Raw genomic sequence first — 21475 nt, forward strand, 5'->3', positions numbered from 1 at the left:
TCTGGACAGGGGTTCCCACAACCCCGGTCCATGAAGCCATGTTAGAACCAGGTTTCAGTGACCTGGTGTTGGACCCAGATCTGTGAGCTCAAGACCAAACCCATTCTCCCTCTCAGTCTTAAGGCTCAAAATGCTGTTTACTGCACGGCCGCCCACCGGGCTTGGCTGGCTGCTGGTGCAGCTTGTGCCAGTGTCTGCTCAGCTCTTTCCCACACTCGGAATCTCACTTCTGCTGTTCCACAGGCTACAGCATAACCAGCCTTTAGGGGAGACATGTCAGTGCCTGCAAGCTCAATCTCATCTGCTGCCATGAGCTCGGTACAGCCTCTCCTCCCAAGCCAGCACTGGGAGGTCATCGCTTGCCTTGGGTTCGAATGCCAGAAATACCCAGCTCAGCAGAGATTTCTGGCTCAAAAGCTGCCACTTCCATAGGAACCTCCAGGGATGGGAAGGGATAGGCTTCGCTTAATTGTTTTGTTTTTAAAGTAGCACTCTCTCATCCTATTTTTGTCCTAGGGTTGTTTTAATTGGACAGATCTAAAGCTCTCTGCAGCTCACTCCAAAGGAGGGAGAGAGAGCAGACCCTTCAGCTCTGCCCCCTCCCTACAGAACGACTGTTGCTGTTCCAAGTCTCCCCACCTAATGACTTATCAGACAAAAGGGAGAGCCCTTGATCTGCGCCAGTGACTCCAAAGTGATGTGGGGCACAGCAGGGTTAGGAAGGTGACAGTGTGAAACAGTTTTCTGTCTTCTCCCCTTGAGGTGCCCCCTGAAGTCATTGTGCCCTGTGAATACCGTTGAGGAAGGTGACTGGCATGGCAGGGAGGCAGCGGTGCAGGATGTGCACACAGCATGCTTGGCAAGAGGTGGCTGACTTGTCAGAGGAAGACAGATCAGCGTAGCTCAGGAAAAGGCACTTTAAAATAATCTTGTCACTCAGATCTCTCAGGTGAGGCCATGCAATGAGCCTGGGGAATGGTGCTTCCCATCTTCTTACAAGGTTTGTTGTTTTATTTGGTTGTGGTCGAGTTCTTTCCCGAGTGCAGGTGTTCCTGTTTGCACATTCAGCAACACTTCCCATCAGTTCATGGCAGAGTGAAGCTATGAGGCAACAGCAGGTCTGCTCCCAATCTCTTCAGAGCCGCCGCACTCGTCGAGTGTCCCCTACGCACAAGGTCAGAACCAGGTCCTTTCTATCTCCCAAGAGAGACACACATCTGCACTGAGGCTCCTGGGCAGATAATTCAGACAATTCCATGTAGAGCTTTTAAAGACAGAAGCTCCTAATTCTGGAGTATCTGGGGTTGTTCTGACCCAGGTGAGAGCTCAACGGGCAGTGTGACCCTCCGGATTTTGGAGAGTATCAGCAGAGCCATAGCAGGAACAGTCAGCAATCATCAGTCCTCACATTTCTTCTCTATCAGACTCTCTCCTCAGGTGACAGGAGGGCCCAGGCACAAGGGAAGGTCTATTTTCATGTTGTGGATGCTGTAAAATTAAACTGGAGGGAGCACCTGTGTGTCATGCAGGCTGATGAGCTCCTCTATAGTACCAGCTCTTCCCAGGTGTCACGTGCTTGCCCTTTTCTTAGGGAAAATGGATGTAGAAGGCATTGAACAACCACAGACCTCACACCACAGCAGTCTGTTTCGTAGCTGCTGGAAAACAAAGAGCATCTTCAGTGCTGGGGACAGGAGCTGGTCCTGCTGCAAATCTTATCCCTGCTTTGTGGATACACAGCATACCTGTGTCAGAACACCTCCCAAGGCCAGCAGCAGCATGGCTACAGCCCATAATGGCTCTGGTGAGCCAGGCTTTAGCGGGAAAGCTGAAATTCTCCTAGCAGGATTAGGGCTTTCCCCATGGCATGGGAGGGAGGGCAAAAGTATTCCTCCTGTCCTTTCCTTTCCTACGCAGAACAGAGAAGCAGCCAAGATCTGAGCCTGCTATTCCAGTTCCAGATAAGTGGAATAGTCATAAAAGCATATGCATGAGATATGAGCGAATGTGAGGGAGGGTAGGGGCTCAACGGTGGCTGTACAACCCTTCCACATCCTTCACAGGAAGATATTCACTCCATAAATATCACGGGTTATGGCTGGGCCTGGAGTTCATGCTGAGTTTAATGGACTGTGCTAAGCAAGCAGTGTGCGTGTGAATGTGCGTGTGTGTTCCTTCTCTCTTGCTGGAGGGAAGCTGTTCTGGGTTCTCCCTGCTGGCCTGCCAGCTCCTGAGCCAGGGAGCTCTGCGGGCTAAACTGGCATTTCAATATATAGTGCTGGCGTATTTAAGGAGGGGAAGGCAGGCAAAGCCATCCATTGTCAGTGAGTATGGAGCTTCTGCATGAGAGCTACAGGAACCTGAGATCTGCAGAGAGCGAGAAAACATTGGTTAGAGGTAGGACCTGGGAGGACCCACATCAGTTTACACCAGTTGAGCATCTGACCTCAACTCCCTTTGGGCTTTTGGCACTCAGACTGCTAGGGTGCTTTTGGAAATAATTCTAAGCATTTGCCTGCATCTGTAGACCCCTAACTACCTTCAGTTCAGCAATGGATCTCAATTTCTTCTGGCAGTTGGGGTTGTTTTGATCAAGGTTCTGGCCTGCCTGAGGGCTCAGAGCCAGCAGAGAAGCTGCTGTCAGCATTCCCAAAGCTCAATCCCCTCTTCTGTTAGAGCATCCTGCTCCTCCACGTTCCTGTTTCATATACCTGGAACTGCTGTGAGCACAGCAGGACGAATCCCCAGTTATACTGCCGCAGGAACTGTCCCTCTGCAGTCCTCCACAGCATTAATCAACACGCTCCCTCCAAGGGTTCCTTCTTTGTTTACAAACTAAAGAAACGCAAATTCTTGCGTTACTGAGAATTTCCGCTCAGCTGTGGGTCACATTTTAAGATTCTTCTGTTTTTCTTTCCAAGTAACAAATGTTTGTTTTGCTGAAGAAAAAGGGAGTGATCCTGTTCCACTCGAAGGGGTGTAAATCAGGAGCAATACCACTGAATCCAAGGGGCCAGGAGCAGGGAAAATCTAGCACGAATAGTGTATCCTGCCCATTTCTATGAGCATATGAAGGCCAGATTTCTTAATTCGTTTACCCCCCACTGCTTTTGTTCTCTTCCCACCCTTGTCCTGTCTCCCTGTTAGAAAGAATGTCATGACTGGGATGTCAAAGAGCAGTTATCACTAGATGTTTGGTTGGTGGTTTTTTAATAAATATATGATGTTCTCCAGATGCTACAGAACTGAGTAGGCTTCAGACGATCACCTCTGGTCTCATTTACACAGCTATAAATCCTGAGTCACTCCCCTTACTGCAGCAGACCAATGCCAGATGCAACTAGAGGAACGAAGATCAGCATCCAGCCCCGAGCTACTAAAAGCAAACTGACCAATTGCATTTCTTAGAGAAAGACTTTTACAATGATTAATGACAGACAAACAAAAAAGGGGCCCTGGGACACGTTTCTCCAAGTCACAGCAACTTTCACTTAAGCAACTGGGACATTTTTTAAAGCCCAAAAGAAGAGAGACATAACCATTTACTGTGCTCAACTGACCTAGTTTATTTTTTTTTTTCTTTCTTTTTAAGAAGATACATGCTTACTGGGAACATGAATGAAAAGGTCCTGTTCACAACTTTGCCTTGACATTGCCTGAACTAAAAGTCATTCGGGTTTAAGTCAACATGAGTCAGGCGTCAGGAAAAACAAATGGTTCCCACAGCCCCAGACCAGGAATCAGTGCCCTTAAATACAACTGCTTCTGCTCTTGGTGGTGCCTCAAGTCCAGGCAGAGTCAAAGGAGCTTTTCTAGATTTATGCAACTTCTGCAAAAACCAGAATCAGCCATAGTTTCGAGATCCACCTGATAACACTGCTTTTGCTCTTGTGGTTGTGAACAATTAGTCAGAACTGCATTTTAGTTCAGTTTCAGTGGGCTAGTTGTAATTCCAGTTAGAGTCTGGGGTCTGAGGAGCACTAGATGGGAAAAAGTCTTGCAAGAAAGGCCTTGTGATCTTCCCAAAGGATGGTTGAGAAGCAGAGGAGAAGAGCGAAGCCAGATCACTTGTACACTTTTTCTGATGAATTTAGAGTTTAGAACATACAGTTGTTTCCTCTTTCTGTCTCTTCTGAAGCAAATCGTGGACATTTGTGTTGTGTGGATACAAATTTACAGACAAAGTTAGTTGATTCTTCAAATGGTTCCCAGATCCTGTTTACAAATTCTTTTATACTTTAGATCAGATGCGTCAGCATGAGCCAGGACACCTTTCATTGTTCTGGTAGCAAGAAGCAGCCATAAGCCCAGTTTAGTCAGCCAGTTAAAGTGGATTTACTGGTGCTTTGGACTTGAAGCTGCTCAGACAGCCAGAGGATATCAGTGAATACTGTCTGCGGCACATTTCAGATGGATCCTTACAAAATACACATACTTCCCTAAGAGAGATACTTGTGACACTTTATTCTCTCTTCCTTTCATAAACAACGTGCGTTCTATTGAAAACAGCTGGATTTGCACCAGTATCAGAGAGATTGTGGTCTGTGCTGGTCTTGTTCTGACAGTCACAGGTGTCAAAGATGGTCAGTAAAGGACTTTTTCCTTTGAAGGTACAAAATGGATGCAGCAAGAAAACTGTATTTTAGACACACGTACAACTCTTACATCGGACTGTCTGGGCATGTTAAAATCTTTTTCACATGGCTTAGTGTTTACTGGTGTCAGAGGTGGATAGCCTCAGTGCAGCTGTTTGGCTCATTAGCTTTCAGAAATAGAGAATGTTTGTCCTGGGAACAGTATTTATAACCTTCCTAAGGCAAATAAGAGCCAAGACATTTCAAAACACGGTTTGTACTGGAGTGATATCTCTCCTCCCCAATACCCCACCACAGAAGTTTCTAACTAGTCACTGGGATTACCAAGACAGCAGGGAACCTAGCGGGAAAAGGGTATTCTAGATCTTGTAGGCCAATCCTGCTTTCAGTTAGGGTAAAGAAAGAATCTTCTTGAATTGATAAATCTGCAGTGTTACCTGGCCAAAGCAAGTTAGGAAAGAACCATTTCTCATTCCTTTTTTATGAGAAAAGTTTGTGCAGTGGGAGAGTTAGAACGGACTGTTTGCTAATGCTCTCTTTTATGAAAAAAGTTTACAAGGTGGCACAGGTGAGGCTTTCTGAAGTGTTTAAGTGCTGCAGGAGCCTATTTAATGGTTAACCCTAGCCTGGGATAACAGCTGGACTTGATGATCTCAAAGGTCTTTTCCAACCTAAATGATTCTATGATTCTATGATTTGCACCACTAAAGTCATTCAGATATCGTCAATAAAAACTTATGTGACAAGACACGAGAAGAAAAGGATTTTCTGCAGAATCAGTCACTTTCTTATATTTCCCTTGCCTTCTTTAAGATTTAGGTATTAAAGCCTTATGGCCCAAAGGAGAACTAATTTCAAATAAAATGATAAGTATCTATTTGGAGATCTTCTGGCAAGTTTTACAGTATCACAGGGTTTCTTAAGCAGCTTTTCCAGTGCCTGAGAGCACATATTTTCTTTCCCCGTAGAAAAGCGGCAACTATTTGACATTCCACTCCTCAAGGTGCCTAGTTCCTCCTGCACTAACACCACATCTCTGAATGATGGATTTGTGTGACCAGCACTATCCAAATAAAGGGAACCGCCAGGCTTTCCCAGAAACATGAAATGGCCACATCCAAGAACCTCAAAGGCAAGTAAATATCCTCCTTTTTAGAGATGAGAGATAAACAGCTATTCAGCAGAAGCTGTGAAGACAAGATTTGACGCACATCCTTACATTTTTCACTAGCAGCTGGTGATCTAGGGCATTTTCCAATCTTGTGATATATGATTTTTTTTTTAATGCTAGCTAACTATCTTGTGAAGAATCAACCTCAGTTTAAAGCCATTCCTTTCAAAACTGAATCTCAAGTCTTTTATATCCTACTGCTTTCTTTATTCCAGGCTATTAGGGACACACTGCCACTCTGAGCAGACAGAGACTCCATAGGTCCTTTCCCATATGCTGATGCAATTGAGAAGACTCAGAAGGCAACATAGCTATGCTACAGTAAAACAGGTACGGTCATTTTCACAATTCCCACTGAATATTCCCAGCTTGATTTCCAATCACACAAAACAGGCCAGTCACTTCACACACTCTCGGTGCTTCTTGGCGTGTTACTACCTATGTGACTTTTATTTAAGTCAGATGTAACTTCTCAGGGTTAGCAAGAATGGGATCAGATGGGAACAATCCGCTGCTACTTCGTTAGGAGGGATGTGAGTTGCAGTGAGTCTAAGACTAGAAGGCATGATAAAGGATAAGGTAGATGGATTATAAATTTCAATGAGGGATGCTGGAAAAGCCTCAAGAAGGAATAAAAAATTAAGCAGAAGAGAAAAGTCTGTTTTGAGAAAGTGCTGGTGCCAGCTTGTTGTGTTTCTGGAGCCCATATGTGGATCTGTATATTTTTACATCAGCACCTGTCCAAAAGACATCCCTCCCTGTAGATGCCCCTTCCATAGGAAATTTCCATGGACACACTAATTCACAGCTGCATGCAAAATGCTTTGCTGTGTCCCCTGGATGTTCCTAACCCTTAAAACACAATTTCAGAGCATGGCTAGAAAATCTTGTCACTTCCCAGGCTGGTATGTAGTGTTCAGGTGTAACAGGAACTATATGGTTACTTTGCAAAGTCCCACTGAGAACCACATCCCAGGTTTTTATAGATTTAGGCTTTGCTTAGCATTTTCATTTTTCCCATAGGACAATCAATTGGCTGCTTTGGATATGAGGAAATCTGAAAGTGGTTTCCATACTTACAGTGGGAGAAAACAACAGCATGCCCTTATGTGCAAGTCTCAGTTATTCCCACCTCCTGCCTCAATTTAACTTCTGCAAAGGCAAAGTCATCCATCAATCCAAGGACACATGTATTTCTTTCCTATCTGCATGCCATGAGACTCAACAGCAGTGTGCAGAATGGAGCACAAAGGGGGCACCTACACAGCATGGCCAAAGCACTGTGGCCTGACCTGACTCTTCCTTCTACTTCAATCCCGAGTCCCCTGCCTCCTGTCACACTCACATCAGAACCACTCTCAGTTCTTCTGTCCGCCACCCCTGTGGCCCCAGCCACCTCATGCAGCCATCACTGTGCCTGAAATACAAACCCCTGAGTAACAGAGCCAAAAAGCTGAACTCACAAAGCAAAAAGAGAGAAAAGCATTTCATGTGAGAGAGGCCAAGCCTGCTCCAGCCTCATCTCTGATCATACCCAGCCAGCCTCTTTCTCTTTTTGCTTCATTTCTCATTTTCACTGGTGGCACAAAAAATTCTGTCTTGTAACAAGCTGACCTTTCAGCTGAACTTCTCAGCCCCTCCTCATTTTTGAATCATATGTCAACAATTACACTAATATTGAACATTCACCTATTCTGAACGTAGCACTTTCCAGTCACAAAGCACCTTGCAAAGTTTAAAAGTTTGCCTACAAATCCCCTGGGAAGCAGCTTTCCATCCTTGATCCCAATGCACAACAGAAAGAACTATACTACAGGGGGGAAAGACAACTTGCTTGAGGCCACACAGCAAGTCCACAGCCGAGCCAAGAGCAAAAGGCAGCTCCACTCACTCCCCACTCCAAGCTTGAACCAGCCAGTGCTTTTTCATCGGCACTGACAAGACAGATATTCTAGTGATTTCAGCGAACAAAGAGGGCCCTCTCTGAGCTGTCGTATGCTGCCATGTGTTTCCCTGCTGTCAATGATTATCCATGGGATTCCCAACAAGGACCTACAGTCACTGGCAACATCTGCTGCAGGGTTTCTCAAGGGGCTGAGGACAGGCTGTTTTTAGCCCTTCGTTTATTTGGACAAGTTCACTGCTTGCCAGAAGCACTGCCCCCCCCCGCCGCGCACACACATACGCCCCCCCCACACGCTCTTTCGAGCCAGGGAGCAGGGGACCTTCCATCCCACACAGGCTGCTTTGTAAGGCCCAACTCTGCAGGAGGTCATTCCTCCCTTCTCTCTGGAGCCAGCTGCTAAAAGCAATGCTGAGATCAGACAAAAGATTTCACCCGTCAGTCGGGCTGGGGAACACAGGGATTGCTGTCCCGAGTCAGACCACTGGCCTGATAAACCCAGCATCCTGCTTCTGGCAGTAACCACCCACCCTCGACGCGTTGGAGGAACACGATTTCCCTTTCCACTGATGCATCTCGCCAGCCATACAAAGCCTGCTGTGGTACACAGATAAAGGTTTCCTTTCCACACAGCCAACAGAACAGGAAAGACCAAGCTCCTGCTGCCCAGCTGTGTCCCAAAAGTCACAAATACTGGTTTCAAATAGAGCCAAGGTGATGCGCTCAGAGTTGAATCAGCTCTTGCGCTTCCACATGGACCAAAGAGGGTCAAGACCCAAATTCAAAGATGTTGCAGGGTGTTGGAAAAGCCCCAGATCTAGGAGCTGCTTAAGAGGTGGATGTTCAATACAGGCACGGCACAGGATCTGTTCTGTACTGGACGGTGTGGACACTATTACCACTTAAAGGCACTTATAGGCAGGATGCTACAAATGTGCTGGACTGCCAGCCCTGTTGATCAGTCCATTACAGGATCCAGTTCTCCTTTCACATGCAGTAGTGTAGGACAAGGCTTGGACAGAAATCAATGAGAGCACACAAGACTAAGTTTGGCTAAAGGAGATGATCCACCCACGAGAAGTGACCATCACCCTGTCTGTCTTCCTTCTGAATGTTTTTACTCTGCTCCAAAGCTCTCTTACCTCTTCACTTTACTGCTACAGTTACCAGCAAAGGATTTAGTTAAATGGCAGAGGAGAAAACATAGCTCTGTGAGATTTTGTTTCCTCTGACAAATAAAGAAAACTCAAAGGGTCAGTTCATGGGTCTTCAGGGAACTCAACAGACCTGTTTCCTTCTCATCTGCTTGCACCTTAAAGTGGATCCATTCACATTCACAACTAAACCCTTCTAATTCAGAGGTTCAGTTCATTTGCTCCTAGAACAGCCTATTTTGGAGATCTAGGGATGTCCTGAGGTGCTGAAGATGAATTACAAACATCTCCAAGTCACTGAACAAACATGTGCAGTATTTATGCAGTAATGCATAATTAGGAAGTGATGCTTTGTCCAGCACTCAATACAAGAAGGCTGGCTGCGTTTACATATATTCCAGGAGTATTTTGCAGCCCTAAGTCTTATCACATTGGGTGGGACCTTAGCTGATATTAACAATTAACCGGGGCTAAGCAACCAACAGATGGATACAAAATCTGACCTCTAAGGAACACTCACATGCCGCAGGCTTTGGTGCTGCCAGTTCATTACCAACACAGTCCCTCTTGGCGATTTCTGCAATGATGCTGCAAGGTCAGGGTTGTCAAGTTGACACAGCAGTTAAGAGTGAAACGAAGGTCAGCAGAGATGTCAGGAGAAAGGAAGCCTTGTTACGGGTTGAGTTTAGTCCCAGGAGGAAGATGCAGTTGCTCTCCAAGGCATTATGAAATCTACAAAAAGAGAGATTCATCCTGATCATAAGAAAAGAATGTCTCTGATCTCCTCCTCCTCTGCAGCGACGCGCCACCCCACACAACAGAGAGGAAGGATGAGTAACGCAAGCTCACAGCCCAGGCACCCAATAAAGGGAATTGGTGGGTCCAGACCAAAAAAGCAACCCCAGGTTTGTTCACATTGTTCAGGGTTATGGGTTCTCACTCTGCACTGGAAACAACGCTAGCTTATATTCAGGGTGGCCGTTCAAAGCTCGTGTTCTGCTGCAGCTATTGTTCTGTGTGACAAACACAAAGCCTATGATAAGTGAAATTACATGTTGGGCTTGTTTTTAAAAGCATTAACATTTAGGGGAAACTATGAACTTGTACCACTTTGGGCTAAATCTGAACAACAGAGAAAATAAATCAGAACAGGCCTCATGCCCATACTTTTCTATGAAGAAAGTTGTTTACAATGCATATTACACTCCAGAATAAATCTGGGATAAACAAAGTTGAACTCTTCTCTGTCCCTCTTCCTGTGAAAAAATCTTTTCAACGGAGAACCAGCCCACCATCTGCTCACCCCATAAGACTTGTTTAACTCCTTGTGAATATCGGCACAGACATTGTGAAGGACAGTCTTCTCCTCATCCCATGCGCTATTCAGCTGTGCTAGTGTTTCCAAATACTCCTTCCCTTGCTTTGTTAATCAAAATACACCTTTCCCCAAAGACAGCAGAACAGCTTGCCTACATGCCAGCTACAGATCTGTTCTGGCAGGCGCCAAACACCAGTAACTTCAGCAGAAAGCAGGAGAAGATGAAATTGTTAGTTTGCAGGAAGTGCTTAGCACATTTAAAAACTAGGACCTCTCTTCCCTGTACCTGAATGGTTGACCATGGCAGAGCTTTTACACCCAATGAAGAGCAGAACTAGGTAGCAGTGACCAAACACTGAAGACACAAACTGTTTCCTTGGACACAAACGCTCAACCACACACATATGTCTTGCTCATTCCTGCAGCCAAGACTCATTTTGAGGTCCTCATGACTCAAAGCAGGGCAAAAGAGAGCTTCTCTCGGACTAGGCTTAGCCTCCAGTTGCACAAGCATTCACTTCAGTAGAAGCACTGGCTTAAGCAGCTCCCATATTTCCACCTCTTGTCACCCTCTCAGTCTACTACAACTTGTTTCTGCGGATGAAATATGGATTCAGGAATTGACCTGAAATAAAAATAAAAATAACAGAAAGAAAAATAAGGGGGGGATTTGTTCTTTTTTCTTTTTGAATTGAGATCATTCTCTAGCTGGGCTATCACACAGCCATGCAAAAGGTACAGCAGGATGAGAGAGGGGAACAGAGCAGGCGCAGAAACAATCAGCCATAGCTAAGGGAAAGTCACTGCATGCTGGGAGTGTGCTGCTGCTGAAAAGAAATACTTGTGAAACAAAATCCTCACTGTGCTAAGCCTGCCCCAGTTTGGAGCTATTTGTTTTGCACGGGAGCCTTGAAAGCCTGTCCACTTCTGACTGAGAGGCTTCCATAAAGTGAAATCCCCACTTGGCTGCCCATTAGCTCGAACGGATCATTGTACTGCGCTGCCACCACATTTTTGGGTCCATTTCCGACTACTTTGAATAAAAACAACCTGAAAGTCTCAACCGAAGAAATAACTTTGTTGACAGAAGAAGAAAAACATAGAACTGTTAATGTAACTATTGCTATTAATAATCTTTAAACACCCAGGCTGAAACTTGGGTAAGGCCCACAGGAAGGCAAGAGGCAAGCTCCAGGTCCTTGTGGTTCACGAGAATTTCCTGCCTTGTCAGCGCACGTTTCCTCTGCTTCAGGGAGGGATGGTGTCCAAGGCAAATGGCATTCCTTTCACGCACCCACCAGGGCATCGTCCGAAGGAAGGTGCGGCCAAGTAGCTCTAACGCTGACAGATGGTGATTTAGAAATTGAACCACTGGGACACCCAAGCCAAATCAGATATGGGGCCTCAGGGATACTGGTGGTAACTCCAGTAAGGATGTGCAGCTATTACTCAAATTAATTCTGACTGCTGCTTTCCTAAGGAAGCTGTATCCAGCAGGGCGAGGAGCATTTCTGCACCCCCCAGAGACCACCAATTGCACGTACTAAGCTGATTGTTCCCCACCTGCCTCTTCGCAGCTGCCTCTCGGAGTGCTGCAAGGGAGCCGCAGCATTCCGAGCACGGAAGCCTGCGGGGATTACACGTTGCTGCTGGGGAGCAGGGGGGAGCCTGTGAAATTGGCCAAGCTAAATGGCAAGATCCCAGCAGGAGGGAGTCCCATGATCCCTCTGTTTTCATAGTCCAGTGAGAAAATACTTCCCATCATGTTCTTTTTCATCAGCAGACAATCTTCTGGAAATCAGACCCTTTTCAATTAGGTGCCCACACATGGATTTAGGAATCTGGGCAATCAGGTTTGTAAATGTTTAGGGCAGGATTTTTCAAAAGCATTTGAAGCACATGCTTGTAAAAATCCGTCCTCTAGCAGAAAAGACCTCAAGGTGCTGTAGAAATGTTCTTTAATTAGTGCATGCAATTTGTGAGGTTGAATTATTTCCTTAGCCCCATTTTATAGATAGGAAAGCCAAGGTACAAATGAGGCAGCATGTTTCCCAAGGCTACATAGCGTGCTAGTGCCCGAGCCAGAAACAGACCCTACTGCTTCTGACTCCCAGTTTCTTGCTCTAATTACCAGAAAATTCCTCTCCTCTATGGCACAGCCAACTGGTTCCAATAATAAATCCAAGCTGTTGCAAAGATCAAGTCCATTTTTTCACTGCTTAACCCAAAAAAACATTTAATTTTCAAAACACAGGTTTGGCTTTTCACCAGAGAAAGGATTTGTTTTTCATTATTCATCTGGTTTTTGTTTTTTTCTCTCTCTTTTAAAAAGCCAAACATTCAATCACTCTGTTCAATATAGAGTTCCTAGGCTAGGAGCACTGCAACTATCGTTACCCTATAAATCTTCATTATTCTTACTATAAATACACTTCTGTATTTTTCATTTTGTTATTTTTATGACTAAATATGGCACCTTTAGCAAACCTCAAAATGCTTTCCAAAATTAAGAACTTTGAATCAAATCCTGTAGTCCTTATTTCTGAGAAGAAACACTTTTTTAAAAATTGTAACATTCCTTGGTTTATGTCCAAGGCAATAACATTAACCTATGGCTTTTCAACACTACTTTAATTATGCCAGTCTACGGTGGTAAAGATAATACTGCCTTACTTAGACACGGTCAGATTGTTACAATGGTACCTTATGTTACCTATTCCTGTAGGGGAATAAGCCAAATCAGGATAATTTATTATTTTTTTTAAACTGTGCCCACTCTAGGTATGTCAAAACAAAAGATTTATGAAGAAGCTTTAATATTAACAGGTACTTCTCCTAGTATGAACAGTATTCACTGCTGGGCTAAAAAGAAGATACATGCACAAAAAAATGACATTTGTCCTTTTCTAAAAGTAGCAGGATATTATTTCTAGCTTTTCTTTTTTATTTGTTTGTTTTCCTAACCCAGACATACAGATTCTGTGGAAGCTGGAAGATTCTTAGATGAGTAGAAAGTTAGTGAAAATAGTTTTATCACAGAGTTTATGAGTGTAAAGACTGATCTGTTGAAATGAGAAGCAAATGTTAATTAGATCCTTAAACTCCATTTCTCATTCCCCGTTTGGCACAAATGAGTAATTAACGTTGCGGAGAAAGGATGCTTTTGTTAAAGAACTAAATCCCACGGACTCTTCCCACCTTGTCCAAGAACCAGTAACTCTGTGAATAGAACAATAGGGTGGTTAAAATGACTGAATCCATCCGCCTTTTATCTCTGCTCCCTCTGTGGAACTGTATCTGCTGATAAATCAAAGATCGACTCACTGGTCAAATTTCTCAGATGCATCTTTCAATAATACCTGTGATCCTCCAAGTGGTAGAAATGATCAATCAAGATTCGCAGTTCTTTATAAAAAGGACCGTGATTCCTCTGTCAGCAGCACCCTACAGAGTAACATGACCTGCACATTCTCCTTCACCCCGTAAGAGGGGTTGTCCACAGTTAATTTTCTAGTACAACAGGAGGCAACAGAGCTTCACCATGGGTAGTGATAACTTTAAGATACCTTTATGGGCCTTTTGGTTGTATTTCCTTAGGTCTAGAGCCTTGTGCTGAGCTAACAGGCAGAAGCTCCAAAAGCAATACCATTCAATGGAGAACCAAAGAGCTTTAGGGCTTGCAAGCGGTTCAAAGGCAAGCAAGGAGATCAAAGTTGTTCACCACGTGCCAGCTGCTGCAGTGGTGGCACCACTAGCCTCTCTGCCACACAAAAGAAGGAAATTAATCATTTTTTCCTGGATGCTTTTGATACGGACACTAGCTCTTTTTCATCAAAACCAAAGAATACCTGGAAAACCACTTCAGAGGATTTTAAATTATGTCAATTTATCTGCAATATGAGGAACACTACAAGAGGAGAAACTGGCTGGGTTGAAATTTAACAATCAAAAATCCACACAAAACCTTTGTTGCAAAACTCAAGCCTATGAAAACCCTCACCTACTGAACTTACAGGCTGAACAAGAGAGAACGTCTATCTTCCTTCAAGTTTGTCAGCGTTCAAGAAAACAAGAGCAAGCTCAATAAAAAAAATCTCATCGCATTTCTAGCTCAGTACAAAGACTTGCTGAAAACCTTGCAAACAGGAATCAGTTAACTACAGTTTACTTCTGGAACCATGCTAGCCTAAGGCAAAGAGTTCAGATAGCAAGGCTTTATCCTCTTTAAATTTAGGAGAAAACTCTTTAAGATTCCCAGCCTAATTCCCTGATCTATGTTTGCTGGAATCAGAGAAGCAATCTAAATGTTTGACTGATTTTTTCTGAAATTTTCAGCAATCGACCATCTCTAAAAAGGAAGGTCTCGGTAAACCAGGTTGTTGGCAACCAAGAAAAGATACAAGTGGCTACAGGCTCTCTGCTGACTGAAATAATCAGTTCAGTTGGCCTCTTTGAAGCAAAACATTCCCCCCTTACCCCCCAAAATGGGTACTGCTCCATCAAATCGAGAGAATTTCAGGCATTTATAGCATTTACTACACCCAGATACCCTCAGCTCAGCCTTACAGATATAATATACCCTGCAAAAGTATGCAAAAGCACAGGTATCCCATCCTGGAAGAGGTATGAATATCATCTTATTTCTCCCCTGCTTCCTCATTCATTAGGACTGGTTTATTTATTTTAAATATAAGGTTTAGATCCTTAGAAAATTCCCTTGAAATCATCTACCCAGTAATTGTAACTGTGATGGTCTCGTTCCCAGAAATGGTCAGGGTTTCGTTTATTCCAGTTTATTTTGCATAGTCCATTCCAGTGCTACATTGTAAACCCGAAAATTTACTGGAGTCAATGGAAGATTTGCACATGGCATCGACTTTAATGCAAGCCAGCTCCCTGGATGCAAATATACCTCTCGCACCCGTTCAGATTTGCTGCTCCTGAATGTCACTGAATCTTGTTCCAAGCACAGAGGAACAGCAATCTTTCTCACCCCCAAATGCCTCCACATGCATTATCAGGCATATATATACCATACTCAGGGGGTTCTCTGATGCACTTAGGAAAAAACACACAAAAAATGACATATGAAGCCTACTGCCTAATAAGAAAACTTCTGCCAAAACCTCATTGAAATAAACGTGTTTTGCAGCCTTCCCAGGCTGCATACAGCAGAGTTACAGGAGAAGAGATTCAGCCCTCTTACCTTTCACTCATTGGAAGACTGTCCTTAGCAAACCCTACCCTTCATCTTTGATTTCTGGATTAAATAAATCCAGTTCTTTCAGCTTCCTCCCGAGGTCCAGAGTTTTAGACCTCTGGTTGTTCTTCTTGCTCTCCTTTGGTCTCCAGCGTGTCCTTCTATTCCTTAATGCCCATAGCTGGGAGCACCAATGCCTACCAGAGTGGCATGATTAATTAACCCCTGTGTCTCACGTGACTTTCCTGCTAATACATGCCAGAATAAAATGAGTCTTTTTTTACAAAGCACCAACTGTTGAATCATATTCAGCTTGTGGTCTACTAAAACCTCTGCACCCTTCTCTGCTATGCCACTACTAAGCTATTTCCCACCTTTTATTCATAAACCCATCCTGGCTTTCCTTGCTGCTGGAACAGCTGTGTGGGAGAACCTGATACACCTTTTCTGGACTTCTAGGAAGAAATGTACTGACAGTAAATGCTAATTCAACTGCACAAGCTCCTGGAGAGACAAAGAAAGATGAGTGAGCCCTGACAGTTCCCTGAGAAGCCTCCTTGTTGGTTCTCCAGCAGCATCTGAGTAAGGATACGATCTGTAACTGCTCCAGAAATTAATCCGTGCATCCCTCGCGTCACAACTACAGGCATGTTATCTTTCTGATCAATGACCATTTGTGGGGCTGCGCAAAAGACATTACCAGCAATCTCCAACCGCTGCTACGTTCAGTTTAGGTTGCAGGCAGCAGACAGCACCAAGTAGAGCCAGCTGCCACTTAACTGGGACCAAATCACCACATGCTTCTGCTCTGCCACCCAATGCCCAGCTCTGCCGCTGTTTTGTGAGGCTGGTGGACGCTCCACCCGATTCCAGATTTTAACTTACAGCAACAGAGTGCAAAAGACACATGCTCAATGAAGATTAAACCAAACACTTCACACACTGCTTGGAGCTTGGTAAAACTGAAACCCATAGAAAGTGCTGTTATCTGCATTTTACAGAAGGGATTAAGAGAAACAAACCCTGATTTAGTCCCTTAACTCCAGGCACTTGCTGGAAGTGCTTCAATTAGAAACCTAAAGTGAAGAGCGGATCTCCCACGCGTGCTGCATCGCTCCACACACACAGAGATGTACCCAGCTGCATGCTGGGGAGAGCGGCAGACTCCTGCAAGCTGCTGCAATGATGACTGGTCAACTGGCACTGCCACCTTCCAGCCGTTTAAGACAGACACCCTGACAAGTCCCTTGTCTCTCCCGTTAGTGCGTGATGCCCATGCCTCATGCTGCACAGCTCCACCCTCTTCGCCCCGCCAGGCACCACGCCTGCCTTCCCCTGTGCTGGATCCATTTAACACTGCATTTGCAGGACCTATAGGGCTTTCTGTTGCCTTGACATTGGACAGTAACAATTTAAATGGACTAGGGCTTCTGTTCCCAGCAACATCAGAAGCATCTGTATTGAGCCATTAGCTGAACCGCTTTTGGAGTTACACAGCAAGCTCACAGATGTAGTGAAAAAACCTGTTTATTTATTTTACCTTGAAACATCATTGGCATAAGATCCCACAACTGACTATGTATGGACTACAAACATCCTGGCAGATACCCCAAGAGCCACTCTCAATCCAATATCCAAAACCGGGATTAAGTCTGTCCCATAGGATCCTTATGGAGGATGTAAACAAACAAGCCCTGCCAGCTAGTAAATTATTACTGTGAACATCCGGAACATTCTTATTTGACCTATTGACATTTTCATAAATTCTCTGAGGGTGAATTCCCTGTAGTACCAAGGAAAAAAATAAGAAAAAGACTTCTGTTTTTGACCCTATTCCTGGTAAATGACATCCACAGTCTACAATGGGCCCTGCTGAATCCTGGCTTGGTGAGACACAGTGGTCTATTATTTGATCCCTGTGGGGATAGTTGAGGCCTCCAAAGAAATTCCCTCCGAGGAGTGAGTAAGGACATCCCTCACTGAAGATATGAAGTGGATAAAAACTACAGAGGAACAGAGATTGACTGAGTGTGTGGGAATAGGAATGCAAAATCAGGAAGGGGAGCACGTATGCTCATAGAGGGGAAAACTGACAGACCTGGGAATAAATTCCTCTAGCCCTGCTTGCTCGTTGATGTGCCTAGCTAGGTATTCTCCATGCTGAACTCTAGATGTTGCTGCTCACAGTCATTCAGCTCAGCAGCCACTTGAGCTTGGAAGATATTCCTTTAAAGGAGCAGGAACAGAGCGTCCTTGTCCAAACTTGGATTTGTTGGGGAATCTTACAAAACCCACAGTACCAAAGAAATATGAACATGGGACTATCATGTGTCTTTACCTTTTCTTAAATACAAGGCAAGAGAGAACATCGGGTCTCTACCACTGCACTGTGCCAATATACAACAAACTGGGTCTGGATAAGAAAACCAGCAAGCACATGCGTATCAATAATGAGCTTTACTACCACTACCTTTAAAAATACCACTGGTAGCTAGAACTCAGTCAGAAATTATTTTTACTTGCTGTGAGATCAAGATAGGCACAGCAAGTCTTATCAATAAATAAATAAGAATGTCAAGTCTACAATATTACATTGGAAAAAAAAAGATCCCAGATCTCTGTACCACTTTAAGCTGCGTTATCTTCACCATATAAAAAAATGGTTTTGATCAAATTTTAAGACATACCATCTCATGCAATACTGGAAAACAGATTTCATTGCATATTTTCTCCTGGATTACTTAAATTACTTTCAGAATCTCAGAAGCCATTCCAAGCTCAAAGTTTTGCTTTATGTATCTTTTTTTAAAAAAATTTATTTATTATTTCAATTATCCCTGGCCAAATTCATCCCTGATCTCAGTCCATTGGCTACAGTTGTCTTAAGGCAGAGGACGGACTTGGCACCTGCAAGACCAACAGTGGGGAAGGCTCTAACACATTCACATACAATAGTGAAGGCAGAAAAACTATTTGAGTCAGTTTCAAGCTCAAGCTAAAAATAGCAAATTCAAATTAAAATCACCCAGGCCAGATTCTCATGCTCAAAACCATTAATTTCAAAAGCTAAAACCACTCAGGGCGTCCCCCAGGGAGGTACTGCGTGACCCTTAACTCCAGTGAAAGTTACTGAGAGTTGAAAGAGCTCTGAAGCTCACAGGATTTGGCCCTTTGACAGGCTGAGCTCCTAGTGATCAGCTAAGAAACAGACCGACCAGCATTACCCAGCCCTGCGGGGCACTCAAGGATCACTCCTCCAGTGGATTCCAGTAAATGCCAACTGGAATTTACTCAGCAGTTTTCAGGACCAAGTTCCTAGACCAAGAAATCACTACTGTCCCAGCAAAGGTGACAAGATATACAGATGTTTTGGCAGCTGACTACTGGACTACTGACATCTGCGCACAGGACAGAGGAATCCCATGTCTTCCTATTATAGGCTGCTGCCTCTTTGCCAGTTCACAATTTTTTAAGGGGGCATAAACAGTTTTTCAGGTAATATTCTTCTGGCAGTGTTTTTGCTCTGTCACGAGGTTAGGTGCATAAACAGCAGTCACTTCAGATATAACACTGAATATAAAATTCTTACCTTCTCCTGGTCCAACACAACGACATGATCCTGGCTTCCTTTTGCATTTTCATTGCCCAACATCCATCTCTATGGATTATCCCAGGAAAAGCAAGTTCTGTATTACTCAGCTGGAAGGAAGAATGGAAAGGAGTTATTAAAGATACTGGACTCACTTCATCAAATGACAAAGAACAAACTACTTACAACTGAGTTGTAAGGAAATAACACAGAACGAGCAACAGCTTTGTGGGCTCTGCAAAGCAGAGCTCAGTGCTAACCAGTGGACAAATCGCCATTTCACACAAAAAAACCCCACCAAACATCCTGAAAGCTGACACCCGAAAGGCAGTCTCAGCAGGGACTTCAAAGAGGGTGAATTTGCAGGAGGCCAGGCACAAGAAGTTCTACTTGACAACCAAAGAACATCTTTATGCAACAGTTATCAGCCGTGGGTCTTGCTAGCTGTCTCAATTTTATGCCAGATTTTGCAACGTTGTAGGGAAGAGCTTGGAAAAATGACCTGAGGGTGCCCTAGGGACTCAAAAATCAGAAAACAAATAAATCAAACTGTAAATATGTTTTTAATCTTATAATTCTTGCTCACCCATGACTGCTGAAGAGTTGATACTCTAGAGCAATCAGTACAGGCCATGGTGCAGAATGATGATAGACATACAGATCCTGCCCAGTATGAAGATGAAGAATTTTCAGTCTCTTGCAGAAATGTAGTAAGGGTCAACGTTCATTACACTTTTCATCTGCAGGGAAAAACTGAGCAAATAACTTTTCGTCCTACTCCTGGTCGGTTTCACACATTAGTCACTGGAATGAGGATGCTTTGGTGCACGATTTAAGCGAATATTCACACATGGCTTCAGAATTACTTTTAGAGGATTGGCTTCATCGCCCTATGCTGCTCTCATCGCACTACAACGATGCCCAACTTCACCACCCGAAAACCCCCAGCCACCAACCAGCGGCGTTGTGCTGCCCTCTCACGGGCTGCAAACAGCAGAGCAGCAACACCTCTGCTCGCCGAGACCCAGAGGCAAAAATAGCACGGAGTGTTTGCAGCGTTCCTGTTGCCATCGGCTGGATTTATGGCACACTGCAGTGCCTGCACAACCACAGCCAGCGCTTTAGCAGCTCTGCCCCATGCCTGGCTTTCCGTAAAGAGGGTACAGGGCTCACAAAGCACAGCTCCCGTGACCAGAACTGCAGTGCTGGGCGACGCCAAAATACCAACCTGCTCACAAGCATGCAGCCCGCAGCGCTCCAGGTCCGCTTGTCCCTGCTCCATCACAACTAGTGCTCTCACGTGCTCCGGGAACTGCCACCCTTGCTGTCAAAGGCCTAGGGGAGTAAACAGGAGACGAGGGGGGATTACACGGTACCAAATCCAACCCTGCATGCTGGGCTGACAACCCCAAAGACTGAATCTCCAGCTTGCTAACCCCAGAGCAGGGGGAGCCCCGGTTCGGCTACGATTCGGAGCACGGCTTCTGCCCCGTTGGGTGGAGGGGAGCAGGGGTTACAGCCTTCCACACACCTCCTCACCCCAGTAAACCACAGCAAGCTTTTGACCCATGCTGGTATTGCCAACAAGTGTCTGACGCTGCAAACCCGGTGCCAGCAGCGACGGCACTGCTCCGCGGCCTGCGCTTAGAGCAGAAATTTGAAAAACTTCCACACGGCTCATTCCAGCACCTCCCGCCTTGAGGAGATGACCAAAGTGTTTGTAAAATGCTACACCAGCAGGAACGTTATCCCTTTACTACACCAAATCATCTGTGATACACCAGTTTCCACAGCACTTATGCAGAGCAAGGCACAGCGCTCTGTGCTACTACGCGAAGTAATTAGTTCTTTTCTTCATTTAAAAGCCTCATGATTTTTTTAAGGCAATCCCATGATGTGTGGGGGCCTGGGTTGTCAGCTTGGAGTGCTAAAACAAATTCAACCCCCGCCTCAGAAAACCCAAGAATCTTTTAATTAGGGAACGTGGGGTTTGTTGTATTTGTCTTCTCGCACATGTAACTTTGGAGAACGCAAGAGCCCCATTTTCTTGCCCCATTAGAGGGGCTGGAAACTCGCTGCCCGTTTTCTGGAAGAGCCGAGACCGTCGGGCACGCTGCGGCTCCAGGAGCAGAGGCGCTAACGGGGACCCCAGCGCCGGGCCCGATGGAGCCCGTGGGGCGCCATGCCGGCCCTGCCCCGCCACCCCAGCCCCCGGCCCCGGCCCCAGGGCCGCTCTCCGGCCCCCCAGCCCCCGCCGACGCCTCCCCCGGGCCTGACCTGCCCTGCTGGCGCGGCCGGCCTCACCCAGCCACAGGCCTGCCCCGCCATAGTCCCTCGGCCCCCTCCTCCTCCTCCTCCCGGCCCCAGGCACCCCCCAGCCCGCCCCCTTCACCCAGGCCTTCCCCTCACCTCAGGCCTCCTCACGGCCCCGCCAAGCACCTCCCCGCGCCCCAAAGCCCCCTCCCTCCCCTCCTCACGCCCGCCTCCATCTTGCGCACCCCCCACCCCGGCGCCGGGCCGCTGCCGCTCCTCCTGCCGGCAGGGG

At 45.5% G+C, this 21475-nt stretch overlaps 1 protein-coding gene across 1 annotated transcript in view; it reads right to left on the reverse strand.

Annotated features, from left to right (window-relative positions):
• Positions 1-21356, reverse strand: part of LOC102059383 (CCN family member 2-like) — a 43831-nt gene extending 22475 nt beyond the window's left edge. Inside the window, exons 1-6 of the mRNA XM_055704959.1 lie at positions 21340-21356; positions 20159-20265; positions 19517-19670; positions 18931-19040; positions 10428-10766; positions 9344-9555 (exon numbers count right to left, since the gene is read on the reverse strand). The gene's annotated coding sequence lies outside the window, so the exon portion shown is untranslated. The remainder of the gene's footprint in view (positions 1-9343; positions 9556-10427; positions 10767-18930; positions 19041-19516; positions 19671-20158; positions 20266-21339) is intronic.
• Between the last annotated feature and the right edge of the window lie 119 nt (positions 21357-21475).

Source organism: Falco cherrug, chromosome 3 (genome assembly GCF_023634085.1).
Source record: "Falco cherrug isolate bFalChe1 chromosome 3, bFalChe1.pri, whole genome shotgun sequence".
In the NCBI taxonomy this organism is placed as follows: domain Eukaryota; kingdom Metazoa; phylum Chordata; class Aves; order Falconiformes; family Falconidae; genus Falco; species Falco cherrug.